This window comes from Petaurus breviceps, unplaced genomic scaffold (assembly GCF_028583685.1).
Source record: "Petaurus breviceps papuanus isolate PSGF00001 unplaced genomic scaffold, PetGlider_PUasm1.0 175, whole genome shotgun sequence".
NCBI lineage: Eukaryota > Metazoa > Chordata > Mammalia > Diprotodontia > Petauridae > Petaurus > Petaurus breviceps.
Window position 1 is genome coordinate 59,165,838 of NW_027185764.1, and position 22,398 is coordinate 59,188,235.

Here is a 22,398-nt window from a genome sequence, read left to right on the forward strand (position 1 = left end):
GGCTGCCCCTAAGCAATTGGGGTTAAGCAACTTGCTCAAGGTTACACGGCCAGGTGTTTCTGGGTGGGTGCTAAGTGTCTGAGCCCGGGATTCGATCTCCAGGTCTTTTCAACACTGGAGCCGGTGCTCTTACTCGCTGTGCTACCTGGCCGCCCCTATTTGTTTCCTTCTGCATATTGAGGCCGTCACCTCTGAGGTAGGTAGCATGGTTCCTCATTACAGGACAATATCTTATTCATTCATGTATTTCTTTCAATACTTGGTACAATGCCATATTCATAATGATGCTCAGTATGTTTGTTGAATGAATGATTAAATGGATGAATTCTGGAGTATGACATCTAAATAGATTTGGTGGTAATAATGATACATCTTATATTACTATATTTCTATTATTTAAATTATTATTATGGCAGTTAGGTGTCACCATGGATAGAACATTGGGTTTGGAATCAGGAAGACTAAGTTTCCCAAGTTCAAATCTGGCCTTAGATACTAGCTATGTGATCCTGGGCAAATGGGGATAGAACACTGGGCTTGGAATCAGGAAGACATCTTCCGGAATTCAAATATGGCCTCAGGCATGTTTTAGCTGGACCCTGGGCAAGTCGCTTCACCTGTCTACCTCAGTTTCCTCAACTATAAAATGGGAATCATAATAGCACCTACTTCCCAGGGTTTAAGGTCACTTCCAAATCTTAATCTAAAGCTATGATTTTAGGAGACAGCTTTGTGAGAAAAATTTAGGAGGTGATAGTGGACTCAACAACCAATATCAGTCAATGGTGTGACATGGCTGCTGTCTTCTGCCTCTGGATTGGATGGAGCTTCCCAGCAGAGTGCCCCTATAAAAAGCACAGACTGAAGCATCATGCTAAAGAGGAAAGACAAGGTTGTCAAGGCTCAAAGGGACATTATTTGGATCTGAGGCTAGACGAGCATGATGGTCAGGAAGCAGAATGAAGGTGAGAACCAGATTTCATTGAAAATCAGCTCAGAAGACAAGAAGCTTGAGAATATACAGACAGGAGCAAACCTAAGAAGGGCCAGAGACTCCAGCAGGGGTGATTTTGCAAGAGGATTTTAAGTTCTGAGATATCAGAGACCATACTGAGATATCAGAGACCATTCTGTTCCACCTACCCCTCTCTCTACCCCTGGAATCCAGTGTAAACTGTGATCCAAATTCTCCCCCGCCTTTCCCCAAAGGACTCTGGGCTCACATGGGTCTGATCCTGAGGACTGACTCCCAAGAGAGTAAGGTTCTCTCTAGTTCTTTGCCCTAAATAAGGTTTATAATAATAAGCATTATTATAATAAATATAATAATTAATAGCTCATATCTAGGGTTTCCTAAATGTGAATAACAGGGTCCCCACCTCCCAATTAAGTTCTCAAAGTACATACAGATATAGAATAGCCCTTGTTTTCTCTACCACAGAAAATACATGAGATGGAAAGGATCCATAGGAGATTGGATAAAAACAGAAATATAAAGCATTCAGATGGACCATTAACTCATTGGCCACCCCCTCCCTCCACAAGGTAAAAACACTTGCTCCTCATTCATCTCAGGTTGGCATCACCTGACCAACTCGTGGCAATACCAGAGTTGATAAGGTCCAGATCTCTTGCCCTGCTATGGTTTGGGTTTTAGTCTTTAGTTTTGGGGTGAGCACTATGGGAGACACAACGCTGTGATCTTAAGAGCTGAAAGGGACAATAGAGAGAATCCATTCTGACTTCCTGATATAAGGCTCACCCACCCTACAGTTTGTGGCTACAGACACTGGTAGTAGGACATGGCAACATCTCTGCTTCCTCATCTCATAGCCTGACACCTGGCTCATTATTATGCTAAAAAAAAAATGGGGAAAATATCACTTTGGAAGTTTCAGATTTATTCATTTCTTTTCTCCATCAGCTCAATTTTTTAAAAATTCAATGTGACTCCTCTCTTCCCTACCACTACCTCTACTCTTCATCTGGACTTTTGTCTTGACACTGGACTCTGTTGGCTCTGGAAGAGAAAGTGAGACTGATGACTTTGTGAAGCTCTGCTTCCCCCAGGAGTCAAGACATCACCTGTGGCATTATTGGCCCTCCTCAGAAAGAAAGGATGAGCAACAATGACTCTACTTCAGCCAGAGCATAGTTCCTGCTACTTATCTCATCAGAAAATCTCTGCAAAAAAGGAAATCCCAATAAGCTTGCTCCAACAGAGGCAACATTTGAAAAGGACTCATATGCACCAAATATTTAAAAAATGAATTGAGCTGGTAGAGAAAGGAAAAGAAATCTAGGACTCTCAGAATGATATTGGTCAAAAGGTGGAAAGTTATTAGGACGGAATATTATATACATTGTCAGATATGGTTTCTGTATTGGATGATTTTAATTATTTTTCATTATCACAAGAGAAGGTCAAATTTGGAACTGATTGTACATCTTATATTTAATTTGAATATATATGGTTTTGTTTTTGTTTGGGATGTAGAGTGTGCTCAGGGAAGACTAGCACCTCTGGTGTGAAGGCTGCCGAGACCTTTACAGGGGTGCTTTCCACCTTTGGTGTCCACCTGCTCCACCCAACGCACCCGTGACTCCAAGAAGCTGTAGCGTGGGCAGTGGCCACACCCTAGTAAACCATCTTGGCAGACAGGCTAAACCAAGCTGAGGGTAACCAAGGCATCTCAAACCCATTGGTGAGTTAGGGGTGTTTCTACCCCCTGCATGTGAAGCCTTCCCCTGGTAGAATGGACAGATGAAAACAATTTGTTTTCATTGCCATGAAGGCAGCTGAAGAAGTCTCTGTGGAGCAGTTAGAGCTTGGTTAGACATCAAAGACGCCAAGGTCATCCACTGCATCTCGAGCCATCACCAGTGGTTTTGATTCTATCCTGCCACTGGACTGTGATGACTCTGGAGGAGTGAGGCTGATGACTTCATGCAACTCTGCCTCACTCAAACCGAATTTATGCATGTATTGAAAGACATCAGTCATATCATTTTACCTATCTCAGAGTCCCGTGGCAGCAGGCAAGTGATGAAGCAGCAGGTGCAGAGACACCAGGAGTTGTAGTCACAGCCCTGCATGTGGGTAGCCCAGGCCATAGGGTCGTTTCTCACTGGAAGCAGCAGGGGAATTCGGTAGCCCCTCAGGTGACTGAGCAGCCTTTTAAGGATCACACTCCTCACTTTCTGGTGTGAGGAAGAGGTTAGAAAAGGTTTCCTAAAAATTGTCTGCTTACCCAACAATGGCCTGATTACTGTAGCAGGTGAGGAATCCCACTCTGCAGTCAAAACACAAAAAAAATGCACAAAAACGTCTGCAAAGATGATTCCACTCACCATCAGCACATGGAATGTGCTCACACTTATAGACAACACAAAATCCAATATACCTGAAAGACAAACAGCTCTTGTTGCAAGAGAACTCAGAAGATATTACATCCAAATAGCAGCCCTGAGTGAAACAAGGCTGGCAAATGAAGACCAGCTTACTGAAGCTGGAAGTGGATACACATTTTTCTGGAGTGGTTGCAGTGAAGGGGAGCATTGTGAAGGTGACATAGGTTTTCCAACCAAACCAATCTAGTCGACAAGCAGGTATGCCTGCCATAAGGAGTGAATGACAGGCTCATAACAATGTGACTGCCACTTGCAGGAAACATCATGCCACCATCATCAATGCCTATGTTCCCACCATGATGAACTCTGATGAGGTCAAAGAAAAAAGTTATGAAGACCTAAAGACATTATCAATGTGCCAAAAAAGGACAAGCTTATCATTCTGGGTGACTTTAATGCTAGAGTAGACTTAGACTATCAGATTTGGCAGGAAGTCCTAGGGAGGAATGGAGTTGGAAACTGCAACCAACACTGTCTTCTGTTTACCTAAAAGCAATAAAACTTTGTGGACGCACCCTCCAGCAAACATTGGCATTTAATAGATTATGTGATTATAAGGAGAAGAGACAGAATGTAAGTGAGGAAGGCAATGTGTGGTACAGAATGCTGGACTGATCATAGACTTATCCTTTCCAGACTAAATATCTGCATTCGATAAAAGCAGCATCCCCAAGGCAAAATGACTACCAGAAGAATTAATGTCAACAGATTAGAACTCTTCTCTGAGCAGGAACAGTTTGTTCCTAACTTGGAGGGAATGTTGAGCCAACACATAGTCTGTAACAGTGGAGCAGAAAAGGAGTGGGCAGGTTTCTGAGATTTGGTGTATAGAACTGTGTTTGCTCATCTGGATCAGAACACTTGCAAACATCAAGACTGGTTTGATGAAAATGATGGGGAAATTCAGAAGCTGCTAAATGAAAAATGAGAACTCCACAGGGTTTACCATCAAGATAGCTCATCCATCTCTAAGAAGGCAGCATTTAATTCCACCAACAGTAAAGTATAAGCAAAGCTTAGAGAGGTACAGGATTCTTGGCTCAGTAAGGAGGCAGAAATTCAGTTTTATGCTGATAGTAACAATTCAAAGCACTTTTACGATGCCCTGAAGGCAAAGACTTATGGTGCATCTCAACTACTCAGTGCTGACAGAACCACATTGATTAGTGATAAGGACTTGATCTTAGAGATGGGCTGAACACTTCTATAGTGTTCTCAACAGACCATCATCAAACAATGCTGATGTTATTGATCTTTTACCTCAGGTTGAAGTCAATCCTTCCCTAGCTGAATCTCCAATTGAAGACGAGGTTTTGAATGCCATTGGGCTCCTTTCATGTGGCAAAGCACCTGGTACTGATTCTATTCCAGCTGAGATTTACAAGGTAGGAGGTCCATTGCTCATATAAAAGCTGACTCAAATTTTCCATGTTATATGGCAAGAGGAGGTTATCCCCCAGGAGTTCAAGGATGCGTCCACTGTCCATCTCTATAAAGGTAAAGGAAATAGATTGTCCTGTGACAATCACAGGGGACTCTCTCTCTTGGTCATTGCTGGCAAGATTCTTGCCAGAGTCCTCCTTAATAGGCTGATCCTCCACCTGGAAGATGGTGATCTACCTGAGAGCCAATGTGACTTCAGAAAGGGCCAAGGAACAGTTGATATGGTGTTTGCTGCCCAACAACTCCAGGAGAAATACCAGGAGCAGAACAGAGGTCTATACACAATGTTTGTAGATCTGACCAAGGCCTTTAATACTGCTAGTCATGATGGCTTATGTCAAAATTTGGTTGGAAGTCCTAGGGAGTTCATCAGCATTTTATATCAATTTCATGATGACATGCTGGCCCAGGTTCTGTATAATGAACAATGCTCTTGGGCTTTCCCAGTCACCAATGAAGTGAAACAAGCCTGTGTGCTTGCTCCCATGCTTTTTAGCATGACGTTTTCAGTCATGTTGTCAAATGTTTTCAATGAGATTGAACATGGACAGCATCAAGGTCAACTACCATACAGGTGATAAATTCTTCAATTTGAAAAGGCAAGTCAAGAGAGAAGTGGAGTGTTGGTACATGATTTTCTGTTTGCAGATGATTGTACAGTCAATGCAACCTCTGAAGCTGAGATGCTACAAAGTATGGATCAATTCTCTGCTGCTTGTGCTAATTTTGGTCTAACAACACCAAGAAAACACAGGTGCTCTACCAGTCACCACCACACCATCCATACTTGGAACCATTGGTTACAACAAATGGAGAAGTTTTGAATGCTGTGGGTAAGTTCACTTTCCTTGGTAGTGGACTTTCCAGGGATGTACACATTGATAATGAGGTTGACTGTTGGTTGACACATGTATTGCCAGAGCTAACTCAGTGTTTGGGAGGCTCCAAAGGAAAGCATGGGAGAAAAGAGATTATACTGGCTACCAAACTCTGAACCACAGAGCCATCGTGCTGACCTCATTCTTATATGGCTGTGAAACCTGGACAGTCTACCAGCGCCATGCCAGGAAACGGAATCACTTCCATTTGAATTGTCTTAGGTAGATTCTGAAGATCACCTGGCAGGATAAGGTACCAGAAACTGAGGTCCTTACTCGAACTAAAGCATTCAGATTCTGCTTCAGAGAATGCAACTCCAGTGGGCTGGCCAAGTTGTTCAAATGCAAAACGTACACTTCCCAAAAAGACTGTTTTATGGAGAACTCACACAGGGTGCATGGTGGTCAGAAGAAGTGATACAAGGACACTCTTAAGGTCTGTCTTACGAACTTTGGAACTGATTGTGTGACATGGGAGACACTAGCACAGGACCACTCATCATGGGGTGCCCTCAATCGGAGAAGGTGCTGTGCTCTTTGAGCAAAGCAGAATTGAGACAGCTCAAAGGAAACATAGGATGCACAAGTTTAGAGAATCCACAATAAATGTTCACACAGACTATTTGTGCCCGACCTACGGTAGAGCATTCTCAGCTTGTATTGGTCTGATCGGTCACAGTCAGACACATTGAAACTTGACTCTAGTATAGTGATGTCATTTGGTCCTCTTTGATAACGAAGGACAACAACCAACTAATGTGCTTTTGTTGTTGTTCAGTTATTTCAGTCACATCTGACTCTCTGCAAACCCATTTGGGGTTTTCTTGGCAGAGACACTGGAGTGGTTTACCATTTCCTTCTCCAGTTCATTTTATAGATGAGGAAACTGAGGCAAACAGGGTGAAGCAACTTGACAGGATCACACAGCTAGTAAGTGTCTGAGGTCAGATTTGAACTCAGGAAGATGAATTTTCCTGACTCCAGGTCCAGCACTCTATCCACTGTTCCACCTAGCTGCATATGTGTGCATGCATGTGTGCATGTGTATTTCATATGTTTATATGTTGTCTATTATTGGGAATGTCAGCTTCTTGAGGACAGGGAATATTAAATTTTTCTTTTTATTCCCTACTTCGTACATAGCAAACCATAAATAAGTGCTTTTTACTTGATTGATTGGCTAAAGGATAGTGGGAAATCACAATGATGTGAAGACAAAGGGCATCAATAAGATGTATTTTTTTAAAAAATTATATGAATGTCTTCTTTTAAGAAAATATCTTGGAATGAAAGTAAGTCCCCAAACTTGTGAATGCCTCTTCCCTTTGTAGGGCTTTGAAGTTCTTTTTCAAATCCATCAACTTGACTTGATTACCACCAGAGACCCTAGTGAATAAAGAGCTAGTCTCTAAGACAAGAAGTCTTGGGAGCTTCTGACACATACTGCTTGTGGGGCCCTAGATGAGTCATTTAACTTCCCAGTGCTCTAGGACAGAGGTATTGAAGTCACTGGCAGTCTTATACTCCAAACCAGATTAAAATATAATTGGGAAATATTTGACAAAATAAAAATACAATGAAACAGATTAATATGACATTTTAAAATTAAGTCTATAATATAGGGCACGGGGAGTCTTATGAAAAGATTAGGCAGCTACGTGGCACAATGGATAGAGCCTGGAATCAGGAAGAAAGACTTGAATAAAAATTTGGCCTTACACACTTGCTAGCTGTGTGACCCTAGGTAAGTCACTTAATCGCTGTTTGCCTCAGTTTCCTCATCTGTAATATGGGGATAATAATAGTACTAACCTCTTAGGGTTGTTGTAAGGATCAAATGAGATAATAATTGTAAATAATTGTCAGAATTAGCACAGTGTCTATTATGTAGTCAGTGCTATATAAGTGTTAACTATGTTTTAGGGAAGGGAATTTCCTATACCAATGAAATTATAGCTCCAGTTTCTATCCCTAATATTACATAGAGCTGGTGTGGAAAGTAAAATGAGAGTGAGGTAAACCGAGGCATGATTTTCCCCACAAAGGGACTGAAAAGACCATATTTACTGAGACCCTTGTTGTTTGTCCTTCATCCTCAAAGAAGACCAACAAATCATATGAGGAGGGTGATGTCTTGGCTTGAGAGTGAATTGGATTTAAGTGAGGCAGGGTTGTGCGAAGTCATCAACCTCACTTTCTCCTCCAGTCACAGGAGTCCAGTGGCAAGACATAGATCAAGATGACAGGAGAAGGTCTCTTAGGGAGACCCTAAGGACACTTTTCCAAAAGGAGGGTGAGGGGTGGAGTAGTTGGAAAACCTTAAGATTAGCTGCAGCTGAGGAAAGTCCGTTGGTCTTCAGGTATGGCTGATCACTCCCCTCTGATAATTAAGGAACAGGAACGATAATTGCTTTACTGACCTGAGGTGCCTCCAGTAATTTTGGCCAGAAAATCAGAACCACCCCAGGCAGGACACTGCCCTCACCTTAGCCCCCCCTTGGAGACCACCCCTAACTTTGACAAGGATGGAGAGCCTTCCCTAGGGGACAGGCCCACCCCTATCGGATTCCTGGGTTACCTGTAAACAAAGCTAGGGTCTCCTTTTAAACTGGTTAGCTAGCAAATGCCCCAGAGGGTAGGAGTGATCACACACTGTTCCAGCCTTTAGTTCCCACTAGGACAGACTATCTTTGGGGTTTGACAAAATGGGAAGTAGGATAGATTACAGAGTAATACTGGTTATTAAATGATATAGCATATTAATTTTCTTCACCAGGAAATTTCTGGAGATCAGGGAGGGCCACTGTGCAATAATGTGTTGCCAAATGAATCTTCTCTGAGTCTTAAATTAATATGTTCCTTATTAATTAGTGTTAGTGTCTAGATAAGGTAAATGAGAATATGACAACTAGTTTTTTTTCTTTAAAAACAAAAAAACCAGAAAGCCCTGGGTCTTCCTAGGTTGCTTGGCTTGGAAGTGCAGAGGCTACTTATGCCCCTGATCCCACGACTGATAGGCAGGGGAGCCTTGACCTGCTGTTTCTGATCTGGGTCAGTTCAGCCCTCCTTTAAATAACCTAATGGAATCCAGCCTAGGGGGCTCACCATATTGGTGTCAGACGGGATACCCCATCTGCTCAGCCTCCCCTAAGAGCAGGGATTATAGGTTACACCAACACACCTGGCTTGTAAATCCTAACAGCAAATTGCTAGTGTTTTCAAAATTCATTGATGGAGAGAATGAGTCCATTTTGAAAAGTCATGACATAGTGGAAAGAGCCATAGCTTCAGAAGACTTGGGTTTACCCCAACACCATCACTAACTAGGCATGTGCCTTCAGACAAATCTCTTCCCCCTAAGCCTCAGTTTCCTTATTGTGAACTAGATGACTTGGGAAGTCTCTTCTAGCGCTAGCATTCTGCACTACATTTTTCATCCCAATGGGCTATCAAACATTTTGCTTTCTTCTAACCTTTAATTAAGCTTAAAAGACCTAGCAAGCTTAAACATTTCTTTGATGTCTTTTTAATTAGAATCCAACTTGCTGTGGCCAAAGGGTCTTTTAATCTTGGATCACAGTATGGGCCTGCTATGTAAGCTCCTAGGTTTTATAGATTGTCCTTTTCCTAGATGCTAAAATATTCCAGACAATTGGGTTTGTGACATTCTTTTCTGCTTCTCTGTACTGTATGCAGTAAGCAAAATGAGCCCCTTTATTAGGTAAGGGGAGGGACCAAGCATTTATTAAGCATCTGAAATACCCCAGGCACTGTGCAAAGTACCAGGGACACAAATACAAGCCGAATGGGGATTTGGTATATATCCACATCATCTAAGATGGCAGTTCCCACATATGAGAGGTCAGGAGCCTGCTTGTGGGAGAGGATATTCTGCTTTGGCCTACCTCTTGGAGGGGAACAACAGCTTCTTTCTCTAATGCATGGTGTCCACGATGTAGATAAGCAAGACCTTTAAGCTAAAGACCATCTCATGACCTAGTCTATAATTGTGAAAATAGTCATTTCTAGCTATGCAGCTAATAGAAAGAAGCTGCTTGCATCCAGGTGGTAGGCCACTGCAGGATATCTTCTCCCAGAAGCAGGTACTTGTCCTCTCCATTGTGGGTACTTCCACTTTAGGTGATGTGGGCATGCTCCAAAGTCCTGTTACATAAGCAAAAAGAAAAATAGTCTGGGGCGGCTAGGTGGCGCAGTGAATAGAGCACCGACCCTGGAGTCGGGAGGACCTGAGTTCAAATGCGGCCTCAGACAGGTAACACAAAAACTAGCCATGTGACCTTGGGCAAGTCACTTAACCCCAACTGCCCTGCCTTCCCCTCCAAAAAATAAAAGAAAGACAGTCCCTGCTCTTAAGAAATTTATGTTCACATGGGTGAAGACAATGCACAAAAGGGAGCTGAAAAATGTGGGGGTGAGGGTGGGAAGAAGGTTGGGAGAAAAATGAAGGCTGACCATCTTGGGCCCTTCATCAAAACAGAGACCCTGGGAAGAACTCACCATGGGAAAAGGTGGCCTCCTTGAGGATTATTACTAGACACTGCTTATCTTTTAGCAGTCTTAGCAAATAGAAGGGGGAAAACTATCTCTCTCCTCTTCCCTTTAGGATCTGGGAAACCTTAAGGTGAATTTTTTATAGGCCCCAGTTTTCAGACAGACACCTTCGCCATTTCTTGCATGTCTGCAAATTAGGGAGGAGAATGAGAAGGGAGGAGACCAAAGTATTATTGCCTGCTCCATGGAGAGGTATTGAAATGTCAAATGTCATTGCTCTCCCCATGCATTCCATGCCACCTCCCACTGAAAGGTAGAACAAGGATAGAATGAGGAACAGTCACCTAGTGACTGATTATAGTAATTTTTCTAGAGATGCAGATCACTCCTCTGTTTCCTTGGAGAAAAGCATGGCTAGGTCTGCCTTGAAGTGAGTAGAAATGTTTATTCCTCTTTTCCTTGCAGTGGGCATAAAATGTCAGAACTGGAAGGACCTCCAAGATCATGAGTACTGCCTCCCTCATTGTATAGGCTGTTGGGTGGCCCAGTAGACAGAACACCAGACCTTCAATGAAGAGATCTGAGTTTGAATCTGGCCTCAGATACTTATTAACTGTATGATCCTAGCCAAATCACCTAACTGCTGTCTGCCCCAGTTGCCTCATTTGTAAAATAGGTGTAGCAACAGCAGCTATCTCCCAGTTATGAAGATACAATGAAATTACTATTTGTCAAGTGCTTTGCAAACCTTAACGTGATATCTTTATAAATGCAAGGAACTACTATTATTATAGGTGGGGAAACTGAGGCTTGGGGAAGCCAAGTGATTTTCTCAATGCCATACAGAAGCAAATGACAGCCACTAAATGAAATAAACCAGGCCTAGAGTGACTCTCCATTACCTAGCGTTTTGTGCCCATTTTTGAGTCCTTTGGGGTAACACTGCCCCCCCCAAGTCTATAGACTCTCTTCTCAGAATAATGTTTTTAAATGCACAAAACAAAATACACAGGACTAAGAGGGAAACCAATTCTATTGAGATATATATATATATTACCATTCAATTCCCTGGATTCCTAGAAATCTATCCCAGGATTCTTGGTTAAGAACCCCTACTCTGGGAGAAAACCCAAATACCGGCATTTAAAAAGCCCTTCTAACACAATCTTGCTCTAGCTTGCTGCTCCTCCTCAATCAATTATTCAGCCAAAGCTGCCATTTCCTGCTTCTCTGGACTTTCGAACAAGCTCTCTCAGGATAAAATGTTAATAAAAGATCAGCAAACATTTATTAGGTATGACCAAGCGCCAGGCACAGTGCTAAGCAACGATGTAGGGAACAAGGGTCTTACCAAGAACTCCCCGAAGCCAACAGAGCATCTTATTCCCTACACCCTCATCCCCTCTGCTGCTTCCCCATTGGCTGGGTGCCGCAAGATTTACAGCCTATCCAGAATGCCTCAACTGCCCACGTGATTCTCCATCTCCCCGCCCCCTCCCGTCATATCTCCCATTGCCCCGCCCGCTTCCCCCTCATTTTCTTTATAATTTCCAGCTACCTCTTCAGCACTTGCATCTTGTTTAGCAATTTGGCTTTTATGTAGAAGCAACAACCTCCTTTTTTCCTACCTTGGGAGATAACAAAAGAGACAAAAGATAGTCCCTGCCCTCCCGGAGTTTACAATCTATATGCTTTTCTGCCTCACTCCCACTTCTCAGAACTCCAAGGTCCTTACTTTCATGATTCATCTCAAGGGTAACTTCTTTCAAGAAGTTTCGCCTGATACCCCGATTTGTTAGTGCCACCTCCCTGAAATAACTGTATTGATTTTCTATACACTTAATATTTACTATGAATGACCATGCTCTATCCTCTAATGGGGATGTAATGTAATTCTTTTTATATCTGTATATCTAGCACTTAGCACAGAGCCTGGAACTTAATAGTATTTAATAAATGCCTGTTAATTGATTAATAGAATAATTAAACCTAAGTCTCTTGGCATCCAGCGCTTTTTCTGAAAAATATATATCTTAGAACTGTCAGCCTAGGAAACCGAGTCCAGTTGAAGTTAAGTAACTTGTCCAAGGTCACACACATTAAGTTAGTAGCCCTTTTGGGACTAGGTCCCCCTGCCTTCTTCCTAGTCTATCACTGTCTGATTCTTCCATGGCTTGCTAGAAGCTTGATCCCAGGGGAAATTAATAAAAAACTGACCTATATAAGGAGGCTGTGCTTCATTGAGGAAGGCATGTGTTTTATATGAATTCTGGAGTCAAACCTGATATACCTATACTTTTGGGGAATGCTGCCTGGTTTGTTTTTTAATTGGGGGTGGGAGGGCCTGGAGCATGGAGCCCTTGTTCATTGGTGTAGGGGACTCTCAGTGCAGAAGGCCCTTCTACCAAGGCAGATTTGTATCTTCTCTGCAATTTGCAATGTTAGAAAATTGCCTGGAGTGGTGAGAAGGTAAGCAGGCACACAGTCAGTATGTATCAGGGCTAGAATGTGAACCCTGGTCTTCAGAACACAGGTATATATATTTGCACTGAGAGGCTTGTCTGAATGATTACAGATTGTGTAAGGGCAGGAGTATAACACATTCATAGTTTTTGCTGAGACAGCTTTGACTTTCGCTACTGAGAAAATCAAATTGATATTTCCATTTTTTTTGGTAATTGATTCTATTTTGTTATTCATTATTCATTCTGCATCACTACCAACATTTTTGTAATTGCCTAAGTAATGTTTCATTTGTCTTGGAGTTAAGTTGGGAAGTTCAGCTTTCCTGTAAATCACTCATTGTCTTTGAGGTAAGTTTAGATATTCAGTTCTCCTGCTAATCACTGTTCTGTTCTTGTTAGCAAAAACCATATGAAAAATGTTCTCAATCCCTAATTTAATCCCTAGAACTTTAAGTTAACACAACAACCTCACACCCATCAGATTGGATAAGATGACAAAAAAGGAAAATGACAAATGCTGGAGAAGATGTGGGAAAACAGGTACACTAAGGTACTGTTGATGAAGCTGTGAACTAGTCCAACCATTCTGGAAGGCAATTTGGAATTAAGCCCAAAAGACTACTAAACTGTGCATACCCTTAGACCTAGCAATACGACTCCTAAGGGTTATATACCCAAGGAGATCAAAGTAAGAGGAAAAGGACCCATATGTACAAAAATAGTTATAGCAACTCTTTTTGTGGTGGCAAAGAACAGGAAATTGAGGGGATACCGTGTTTCCCCGATAATAAGACACTGTCTTATTATTTTTTTTGGACAGAAAAACACCAGAGGGCTTATTTTCAGGGGAGGGCTTATTTTAATGAATATTGACAGCAATTTTAATAAATAGGTAAATGTGAACAAAAAATGTACCTTTATTCAATAAGCAAATCACTGGGGAAGAACCGGATGACGCGCTCACTGCTGCAGCTCTGATTGGATGCAGCTCGGAGCGCAGCGTGCATTTCACGAGGGGGGGGCGGTGCATACAGAGGGTACCGTAATGTAGCGTATAGCGCAGGGGATCACCTTCACTACAGTAGCAATATCAATAGGGCTTATTTTCGGGGGAGGGCTTATTTTAGAGGAATCTTACACAGTAAGGGGAGGGCTTATTTTGGGGATAGGTCTTATTATCGGGGAAACACGGTATCCCCTCAATTGGGGAATGACTGAACAAGTTATAGCATATGAATGAGATGGAATACAATTGTATTGTAAGAAATTATGAAGGGGATGGTTTCAGAAAAACCTGGGAAGACCTGTATGAACTGATATAAAGTGAACTGAGCAGAACCAGGAGAACAATCTACACAATAAAACCAATATCATAAAGATAATCAATTTTGAAAGACTTAGTAACTGATCATTACAGTGATCCACCACAATTCCAAAGGTCTCATGGTAAAACATGCTATCCACCTCCAGAGAAAGAGCTGATGGACTCAGAGTTCAGATTGAAGCATATTTTCTTTTCTGTATTTTCCTTGCTTTTAAAAAAAATATATGACTGATGCAGAAATTTATTTGTGTGACTATACATATTGGTAATAAATTTCCTTTTCTTGCCTTCTCATTGAGCAGAAGAGCGGATGGGAGAGAGAGAATTTGGAATTTAAAAAAAAGAATAAAAAAGTTTCTGTGCTTCAAAAAATTATCTAAATTAATTTTTTTTAAAAAGTTACTTGAATTGCCCAGATTCACAAGAAACTGATGTATGTCAGAAAGGCAACTTAATATAATTTATGAGAAATATAGGTACCATTCAGACCAGAAGTTTATGATGGTGGATAAGTACAGTATCTTCTTACTGGGGAGACCTAATTAAGGCCAGAAGATTATTGGATAAATACAGGACTTTTATTTTTTAAAGGAGATGAATATTCCTTTTTTTTTTTTTTTTTGCCTTTTGGAGGGCAGTTGGGGTTAAGCGACTTGCCCAAAGTCACACGGTTAGTAAGTGTGTCAAGTGTCTGAGGCCATATTTGAACTCAGGTCCTCCTGACTCCAGGGCCGGTGTTCTATTCACTGCACCACCTAGCCACCCCTGGAGATGAATATTCTTGAGGTATATTCATCAAATTTTGGAAGCCTAGTAAATCAGTTGTCTCCACTAAAGGGATATATTTGCCAAGGTGACTGGATATTTGTGTTTTCTGGTTAGGTTGTCTTGTGACTTTATAAAAGCTTACAAGATTTTACTGTTAAATTCTTCTTCTAAATCCCTCTGAGGGCTGTAATCCTTCTGCATGCATTTGTTATTATATTATTACCTGTCTTCATTGCAACACACACATAAGTTTTGAATATCATGTACAAAAACCAAGATTTGCAAAGTTTTTTGTTGATGACATTTTAGGTTGACTTTTTTTAAATCATCTTTCATCTCTTCCCTCCACAGCTGAGCCCTCTACACTTATTGCATCTGCTTGCTTATCTTCTACTCACCTCTCAATGACTTCTTTTTTTTCAAATGGTTTGTTAACTTCTGATTGTAATGTAATGCCAATGCAACTTCCCAGGTTCAAAATACCAGCATAGGTGCTCTCTATTTTATTCAGTGACAAACCAAGAACAGAGAAGATCAAAACATGACATCATTCAAAATACAGCATTTACTAAGTGTGATTAAATAATCTCCAAGGACTACCCCACCCCAGGACCTTCCAATCATTCAATCAATTACAAAGTCCCTGTTCTAAATACTTCTCCACCCCTAGGCTATACCTTCATTTGGTCCACCACAAAACCCCTCTTCTCAAATGGAGATTAGTTTCCAAACATAAGTAAAGTACCTTCATTTGTCAATCACAGAGCACAATAAGGTCAAAAGTTCCCCACCCCTGGATCACAATTGAATCTACCCCAGAGTTACATCAAGTTTAAACACAGCACTTAATACCCAAATGGAGGTCTTTTCTTCATCTTGACACGAGGCAAGTTCTCAGCAATCTTAGTTCCTGGGGAGACAAGGCTTAGCAAGGCCATATGATACATTGCCAGTCCCTTCATGAATTTATCCTCTGTCTGTAGAACAGTCCTAGAACCCCTGAACACATTAGCAAAGCCCTCTCCCAGGATTTCTGTAAACACCCAACAAGAAAATCCTTCTTCAGGGCTTCCGGACCAACAGAAAGGCTCCCAGACCCCTGCAACAACAGCACTGTCCCTCACCAGTGGACAGTATTCACTCTGTCTGCAGGACAGTCTCCAGACCCCTGCAACAACAGTACTGTCCCTCACCAGTGGACAGTATTCACTCTCTGTCTGCAGGACAGTCACAGGCCTTCTTAGCGAACAGCCAGGTTCCAGGACTTCTTCAACAAAAGGACAGTCTTTCACCAGTAGACAAATCTGGCAAAATAACATCAAAACAGACAGACAAAGTACCAGCAAAACAGCCATGTCTCCTCAGTCCTTGGCAGCTCAGGGGGCAGGTCTCAAAAGTCCAGGGCAATTCAAAGAGGCCACCAGCAATTCTCTTAGTCTCTCTCTCCACGAGGTGCTGCTACCAAAAAAGATCTTCCGCCTCTCTCTAGTGTCTCTCCAAATCTATATCACCAGCTCCTCCCAGTTCAGGACTTTCTTTTCACATCAACAAGCCCATCCCACAGGTGGGATTAACAAACTCTGGGTTTTAACACAATCAATTTGAAAACCAAGCCAATACAGGGGAATCTTTAATTGCCATTACTATCACACTGATTTACATCATTCATTTCTGACAGATTTTGAGTTACAAATTTTCTCCGTTTTTCCCCTACCCACCACCTCAAAATAGCAGTCCCACAGGATATTCCCTCCTCCAATATGCTCTCTCCCATATTTTCTCCCACACCCCTTTCGATCTTTTTTTTGTGTGTGTGGTGGCACTTTTCCAGTGGATCTCTATGCCCCAGTGCCTGTATATCCTATTTCCCAATTACATGTAAAATAGTATTAATAATAGTATATATATATATTAAACATTTGATTTTAAAACTTTGAATTCCAGATTCATTCCCTTCCTCCCTTGATGCCCACCCTTACTGGGAAGATAAGCAGTTCAGTATAGATTGTACATGTCTGTCTAATGCAAAACAATAACATAGTAGATATGTTGTAAAAGGCTGACTATATTTCCCTCCCTCCTATCCCAACTCCCACTTGTTCTATTCTCTACTTTGATCCCATCCCTTTTCAAAAGTGGGTGCTTCCAACTTCCCTCCCCCCCAGCCTGCCCTCCTTTCCATCATCCCCTCTCTCATCCCCTTCCCCCTATTCTCCTGGAGGGTGAAATACCCTATTTAGTGTGTATTACATTCCCTCCTCAAGCCAAATTCAATGGGAATAAGGTTGACCCATTCCCTTTTGCCTTCCTCTTCTTCCCCTCCATTGTAACCATTTTCCCTTGCCTCTTATATAAGAGATAGTTTACCCCATTCTGTCTCTCTCTATCTCCTCTCATTATATTCCTCTCTCACCTCTTAATTTCACCTTTTAAGTATCATCCCTTCCTGTTAAATTGGTCCTGTGCCCTCTATCTATGTATACCTGTAAACATATATACACACATTCACATATGTATTCATATGCCCATATAGACATATTATATATATTTCTATTCCCTTCAATTACTGAGAAAAGTTCCATAAGTTACAATTATTGTTTTCCATGTAGGAATATTAATAGTTCAACTTTGATAAGTTCCTTATGATTTCTTTTCCCTGTTTACCTTCTTATGCTTTTCTTGCTTCTTGTATCTGAATGTCAAATTTTCTATTCAACTCTGGTTTTTTCAGTAAGAATGCTTGAAAGTCCTCTATTCCACTGAATGACCATATTTTCCCCTGAAACAAGATACTCAGTTTTTGCTGGGTAGGTGACTCTTGGTTTTAATCCCTGCTCCTTTGACCTCCAGAATATCATATTCCAAGACCTTTGATCCCTGAGTGTAGAAGCTGCCAGATCCTGGGTTATCCTGATTATCCACAATAATCAGATTGTTTCCTCCTGGCTGCTTGTAATATTCTCTCCTTAATCTGGGAATTCCAGAACCTGGCTATAATATTCCTAGGAGTTTTCTTTTTGGGATCTTTTTCAGGAGATGATTGGTGGGTTCTTTCAACCTCGATTTTGCCCTCTGGTTCTAAAACATCAGGGCAGTTTTCTTTGAGAATTTCCTGGAGGATGATTTCTAGGTTCTTACTTTGATCATGGCTTTCAGGTAATTCAATAATTTTTAAATTATCTCTCCTAGATCTATTTTCCAGGTCAGTGGTTTTTCCAATGAGATATTTCACATTGCCTTCTATTCTTTCACTTGTTTGGATCTTTTTAACAGCATCTTGATTTCTCATAAAGTCACTAGCTTCCATTTGCTCCAGTCTAATTCTGAAGCCATGATTCTCCTCATTGAGCTTTTGAGATTCTTTTTCCATCTGGCAAATTCAGCTTTTTAAGGTATTCTTCTCCTCATTGCCTTTTTGAGCCTCTTTTGCCATTTGAGTTAGTCTATTTTTTAAGGTATGATTTTCCTCTGTTGACTCTCATTTCATAATTTTCTTGCATCGTTCTCATTTCTCTTTCCAATTTTTCCTCCACTTCTCTTATCTGCTTCTTAAGTGTCCTCTATGGCCTGTAACCAGCTCATATTTTCCTTTGAAGCTTTTGGTGCAGGAGTTCTGACTTCACTGTCTTCCTCCTGTTCCATGCTTTGCTCCTTTTTGTCCCCAAAATAGGAGTCCAATGTTGGAATCTTCTGTCTGTTTTGTTTCCTTTGCCTGGTAATGTCACCCCTCAGTCACTTGACCCCTGGGCTTTTTGCCACAGTAGGACTCTGCCACCAGACAGGGGAGCTTTCATCCCAAATGCTGGGGTTTTCTCAGCTGCTGGAGGTATTAAATGGGTGCCCTCCCTGAGTTCTCTACACACTCTGGCAAGCTGGTCACACATCCTAGCACCTCCACCCTAGACTGCAATCCAGATCCAAGAAGGTGAAAGCAAGAGCGATTATCCCTCAGACTGGTGCTTGGTCCCCCTACACTCTGCAGGCCAGGAGCTGAAGCTGCCACATGCAGCTGGCTGGCTGGCTGTGCTGGCATCTCAGCAGCTTCTCGCCCTGGGGGCAAAAGTCACGCACTCCCACTTACTGGGTCCCAAAGTCCAGACTGCACTGACTTCTCACTTTGTCCTCAGCATCTATGTGTTGATGCATCTGGATTGCCACAGCTTCTGGTGATCTGGAGCTGCTGATTGAACCAAGATCTCCCTCCTGTGGGTGGCTGGTCAGGTCTGCCCTGGGGCTAAAGCCTTCGTGTGGGGCTGGGCTTGGTTCCCAGAACACTGTGCTGGCCTATTCCTGGAGCCTGCCGGGCTGTCCTCAGCAGGAGGTTAGCTTCTCTGTGTCATTTTGTGGGTTCTGCAGCTCCAAAGTTTGCTTAGAGTACCCTTTGTACATGGATTGGGGAAGGTGGAAGCCGGAGCAGCGGGGAGGTCATGTTTCTACTCTGCCATCTTGACTCTGCCCCCCCTCTCAATGACTTCTGAATGTACCCCTTAGATGAAGCTGCTTTTTCCAAGGTTGTAAACTCTCCAAGACTTTTAATTGCAAAGCAGTTGCTAATATGAAATGGTAAAGGGGAATTTGTCATGAGGGTTCAAGTCCTACCCTTGACATATTGGGGCAGAACTTGTTAAATCTGATGTCCTTATCTCAGGCCTCATCTTTTTTGACTTCTCTTCCATGATTTGACACTATTGACAAGCCTCTCTTCCTGGCTACTGAGCTCTCCTCTCTTAGCTTTATTGGTACTTCACTAAAACTCTCTTATGGTTCTCCTCCTATGGGTGTGACTGTCTTTCCTTTGCTGGTTCATCAACTACAACATGGTCCTTAACCACAAATCTTTCCCAGGATTCTGCACTGGACCTTCTATTTTCCTCTATACCATCTCAAGTGTTCTCATAAGCTCCGATGAGTTTGGTTATTTGTCTCTATGCAAAGGACTTCCAAATCTCTCCCTCTCTTCCTCTCCATATACATACATACACATATATTTACATATATGTATATACACATATAGAACTATCTATCTATCTATCTATCTACCTATCTATCTATCTATCTATCAATCTATCTATCTATCTATCTATCTATCTATCTATCTATCTATCTATCTATCTATCTATCTATCTATCTATCATCTATCTATCTAATCTTTTTCCTGAGCTCTATTCCTATATTAACAACTACCTGCTATATATCTCCATCTGGCTGCCCTGTATGCATCCCAAATTCAATATGTTCAAAAGAGCACTAAAAAAAAATTTTTTTTAGGTAATGAATATTCATTTGTTAGAGTAGGGCTTGATGCTAGTACATGGTTCAGTTCAATGTTCAGACAACACGAGTTTGACCTGAACACAGGTCATTGAACAGTTAACAAAAGGAGGTTTACTTAGCTCTAACATAGGAAGAATATGCAACAAGGATGTAGAAAGTGGCACTTTGCTTCCATAGTCTCAGCCCCGCCTAGATTCCATATGGATGTGCATCTGTTCAGTCGAGCAGAATGCAATGACTTCAGACTTCTAGCATCCATCAAGTCTGAAAGGAACTGACCCCCTGCTTGAATGTGATGTTTTATACCTCTAGGTAGTCCTGAAGTCACATCAACATAGCCAGAGGCTAGCTTGAAGCTCTCTGTCAAAGGAGGAACAGCTTGAGCTTTGCCTCATCCCAAACTAGTGAAGTTCTGCCTTTGCTCTAACCCATGTTGGGAGGGGAGGAGCAGAGAGGCTGGGATAGGAAGATGAACTGTGGTAGATATTGGTCCTATCACATTACGGACCTGAGGCTTCTGACTGGTAGAACAGTAGCATGACTACGGCAGGCACAGGAAAGCCAAGTTTGGCTGAATCCTCTCTGAATATCATTTCCTTGCTCCAAATATTCTTTTTTTATTCATTGAAAGAAATTGATATGATGTTTTTGTTTTGTATTTCTGCAAGCAATTTATGTAATATTGAAGTTATTCTTTGAATGTTTAAAAACAATTCACTTTTCAATCCCTCTGAAAGTTTAATGACTTGTTCATTTTTTTTCTGAGATTAATTGTTTAAATTCTCTATTTCTTATACTGTTAATCTGGGTATTTTATATTTTACAAAGTGATCATTTAATTTATCAGTTTTGCTGGTATATTATTGGGTAAAATGCTTTACAACCATTTACTCTTTCTGATTCAACAGTTGTGAATGATATTTTTTAAAATTTTTGGTTTTGGAAATCTGGTCTTTCCCTTAAAAAATAAAATTATCTAATTGTCCATTTTATCAGTCTTTAAAAATTACTTTCTAGTTTTATTTCTCAGTTCAATGAATTTTCTGTTTTCAATTTTTTTTTTAGTTATTCTTTGATTTTCAGAATTTTTATGTTTGTATTTATTTGGGCTTTATTGCTTTTCTTGGGTTGTTGTTTTTTTTTTTTTTAAGTTGCATGCCCAATTATCAATCTCTTCTTTCTCTCTTTGTTGATAAATATTTTACAGATGGGAATTTTCCCTCTAGGACTGCTTTGTCTATTTCTCAGAAATTTTCCTTTGTGGTTCCATTTCTCTCTCTCTCTCTCTTTCTCTTTCTCTCTCCTCCCACTGAGGTCTAGGGGAGCTGGGACCCCAAAACAATGACAAGCAGGTCCTGCCTGAATGAATTTGCCCCCTCTTCTTGCAGTCAAAGAAAAATAAAGTTTATTAAAAATCCACCATATTGGCCAGACTCTTAAAGAATCTGAACATTTGTAACACTAATGTAAGTAGGCTAGATTGAATCTAGGGACCTTCATGGAGGCCAAGATGGATTTTATATACAGAAAGATTGTGGGGGGGGGATCTAGGGAGGATCTTGATGGGATTGACCAGTAGGCTGAGGTCAGAAGCCAGGAAGCAATAGATTGGAATTTAAATAGGATCAAGGGAAGCAATCCGAAGGTAACAGACAAAGAAGGGCTAGGCTAGGTTAAGGGTAACAGAGAATTGAACATAGCCTTAATGAAAGGCCAATTGTGGGGATTATAACCTCAGGCAAACAAGTCCGGAACAAGGGGAAAGATTCAAGGAGAGTTCAAAGGGATTTCCAGAGCCTGTACTCTTGTCACTCTCTTCCCTCTTTCCCTTTTTCTTTCTTTCCTCCCTCCCTCCTTCTCTTTCTTTCTTTCTTGCTTATGATTTCATTTGGAGAGTTCAAAGGGATTTCCAGAGCCTGTACTCTTGTCACTCTCTTCCCTCTTTCCCTTTTTCTTTCTTTCCTCCCTCCCTCCTTCTCTTTCTTTCTTTCTTGCTTATGATTTCATTGGTGTAGGGAATTCTGCATGATGAATCTCTGTCTTCCAATGCAGGTAGTCAACTCTTCTGCAATTTATGGTCTCAAGATTTTGCTCAGGACACTGAAAAGTTAGGTGACTTGCCCAGAGTCTCACAGCCAGTATTTAAAACTTGAGCCCAGGTCTTCCTGATTCATTTATTTTTTACTCAAGGTTAATTTTCTAATAAGCCAAGAATTAAACCTCTGAATTACACGGTAAGCACTTTATTATATGCAGTTCGCTTTTGATAAATTTTTGCAATAGGATTAAGTAAGATTATAAATAAAAAAGGCTGGCAATTTAA

The 22,398-nt window shown here is 41.3% G+C and overlaps 1 pseudogene; it reads right to left on the bottom strand.

Annotated features, from left to right (window-relative positions):
* Positions 1 to 22,398, bottom strand: part of LOC138159218 (uncharacterized) — a 58,735-nt pseudogene that overhangs the window by 33,726 nt on the left and 2,611 nt on the right.